A 3,036-nucleotide genomic window follows, 5' to 3' on the forward strand; every position below is an offset into this window, starting at 1 on the left:
CACATATACATAGAAAAATAGAGAGAAAGAGGGCGAGAGAGAAAGACGAAAAGTGAGAGAGAGAGAGAGAGAGAGAGAGAGAGAGAGAGGGGGAGAGAGAGAGAGGGGGAGAGAGGAGAGAGAGGGGGAGACAGATAGAGAAATATTGGTTTCTCAATGATAATTATCTACTAAAGAACATCTTACCTCCGGTTATTGGGTTTCCCGCTTTTAGAAAAAATGTTGTAGTCGGAGGGAACGTTCCTAAAATTCGAAACGAAAAGCAAGTATGAATGGTGAGTTAGACACAATTATTTCTGTCTTCAGCCATCCCTTATGATGTTACTTCTGTATTGTGTATCTAGGTTAAGAACGTCTTGCGCTACAACTTCTCTTGAACATGGTAAAATTTCGAATCCGTAGTGCAATATTATGAATTACCCATAAGTTATATAGCATTATTGCGGATTATAATAGTAAAAACTATATCCACATACAACCCGTGCACATGTACACTTAGAAAATATAGATGCATAGATAAGTCGATAGACACATATACCCGTATGTTCAATGAAAAGTATTGCTCCTTACCGGGTGGTGTATTGCCTAGGTGATGAACTGGTGAATACAGAAAAGACAAGTCAATCACATGGGGTATTTTATTTTTGCCTTCCGTTTCTGAACCTGTTTAAAAGATAAAACAAGAATTAAAGTAAGAAACATTTAGACAACAGTAGATATCACAATTAAAAAACTATTTCTTAATTATGAATAGACTGTTCAAAATGTCAGTTACTTATAGAAATTTAAAATTAATGAATTATATGGTCAAATTCTGATTTCTAAAAAAAATGACCTTGTTACTTCGAAGTTCAAAGTATTGCTTTCAATATATACAGGGACGTTTTTACAGCTGTTCGAGACATCTTTCCAGAAGAACAGTAACTATCTCTTCGCTTATCTATGATAATTTTGAGTAATTTTTATCGTATTACTTCTCAGCTGACCCTATTACGAACAGTGAAGCTGAATTCCTTTCTTACAAGCGTCAGATTTTTTTCTGTAAAAAAAAAAAAAAAAAAAAGTCTGGTGGACGCATATCAAACTTTAACACTTTCGTATTCTTCTCTGAATACCTTTTAAAACGTTAAGTATGACTATACAAATATTTATAATTGGTTATCACTCTGTGAAAAATTGAAATTTTACATCATTCCACTTGTGTAAGATTTAATTGCTCACTCTTTTAATGTACAGGACATATATGTTTTGGAGTACTCTAGCCCTGTCTTTATGATTGTCTCTTTTATTAAAGACTAATAATATGAAGCTTTACAAAGTATTATAAGTGGAAGTATAGCTGACGCAATGTACACCATATATTGTATTTATTATATTGTTCTTTTAAAGATCAAATTTGAAAATCTCTATGGCAAACATAGGATCTCAACACAGAACCGAAATAAATCCAAATACTGTATTAAATCCTCTTTCTTATTACATCTGAAACAATGTTATAAATAAAGAAAAAGAAACTTTTTACTTCTTACCTGTGCAGTTGATATCCTTTATTAGAGTTGGTTTGTTGTATTTTATACACGTACACGATGTATTACGTGGGTCATTGGCGATATTGCAACTAATATCATAGCAGGAGGGACTTCAAAATAGAATGGTGTCATATATTAAAATTTAACATATATCATAAAACCCAGTGTGTTCCGTCGGTCACACTAGAGACAGAAGAGTAAAGCAACAAACGGAGTGGGAGGGAATATAGTCAAAGGCAGTAAATCAGGCAAACAGCATTCAAAAATTTTGGTCTTAAGACGTTAATATTTTACTTAAAATAAAACTGCAAATTTTTATCGTAAATTGTATTTAGTTTATCAGGTTCACACGCAGACACACACTAACACACATACACACACACATATATACATATATATATATATATATTTATATAGGCGGTTCTCCAGCAAGACCACAGTCAAATGATTAGAACAAGTAAAAGAATAAAAGTAAAAGAATATATATATTATATTTAAAGATTTAACCGGTTTCATAGTTTACACTGATTTTCAAAAATTGAAACAGAAAGACGTGGGTTATGTCACAAATGTCTTGCATCTGACAAGTGTTTGCAACTTGTTCTAATTTCACAGGGAGTACATAGCTCAAATTAATATATCTTTTATATAGGACTCTTCTTAGAAATTTTTGTAAGCTCCCCGACATGTCCGTGTGTTAATATCAAGTGACAATGTTTGGCGTCGTAAGTTAAGGCTGACACGGTTGAGTGAACATGTCTAGTGACAGTACTTAACAATCAATACTCTGAATGTTTTCTGTCAAGTGTTGTAGAGAACGAACACATGATGAAATTTAGAAACTTTTGTACACTTCCCGCTACGTTCGTGCGTTAGTGTCACGTGATGGTATACTTTGCGCCGAAAATAAATTACGACTGACACAGTAGAGTGAAAATGTCTAGTTACAATGAAAACACACACTAAATTTAATCTGCCAGGTGGGAGAGTGGACAGAGGTTGTTTGCATGTACTCCAGTGGCTAAAGTTTAGGCTATTAGTTGTGTAATTTTTTCATGTTATGTGGCAGGATGAGTTTTGTGTGTTAATAGTCATTTGTGAAAGTTTGTTGTCTTGGTTTGTATTTTTGAATGAAAGCATTTTCTTTGTTTATCCCTCCTTCATCTGTTGTATTCACTAGACATAGGTAGAATAAGAAGATCTAGAAATTGGGGGATTTACTTTATGTACATATGTCTATGTGGCCACTCAGTGGAATCTTTCTAGTACCAGGGTCTCGTATCTGTTGTTGTAAATAGTTGGTTTTTTCTGAGAGTAGGCTTTCTTTGACCTATGTAAATTTTTTACTATCCTTGACATTTGACAGCGTTGATAAAATTCTTTGAAGATTAAATAAAATGATTTTTACGATAAAAAATCTCACCTGATTTGAATTTGGATGTTGCATCTTCAATTTCGATATACATGCATATGTGCATATATATATATATATATATATATATATATA

General features: G+C 32.8%; 1 protein-coding gene across 1 annotated transcript in view; it reads right to left on the reverse strand.

The window, feature by feature from the left end:
• Nucleotides 1-1,669, reverse strand: part of LOC106877957 (myeloperoxidase) — a 14,545-nt gene extending 12,876 nt beyond the window's left edge. The window contains exons 1-3 of the mRNA XM_014927035.2: nucleotides 1,530-1,669; nucleotides 571-663; nucleotides 187-243 (exon numbers count right to left, since the gene is read on the reverse strand). The gene's annotated coding sequence lies outside the window, so the exon portion shown is untranslated. The remainder of the gene's footprint in view (nucleotides 1-186; nucleotides 244-570; nucleotides 664-1,529) is intronic.
• Between the last annotated feature and the right edge of the window lie 1,367 nt (nucleotides 1,670-3,036).

The sequence above is a fragment of the Octopus bimaculoides genome, chromosome 20 (assembly GCF_001194135.2).
Source record: "Octopus bimaculoides isolate UCB-OBI-ISO-001 chromosome 20, ASM119413v2, whole genome shotgun sequence".
Classification (NCBI taxonomy): Eukaryota; Metazoa; Mollusca; class Cephalopoda; order Octopoda; family Octopodidae; genus Octopus; species Octopus bimaculoides.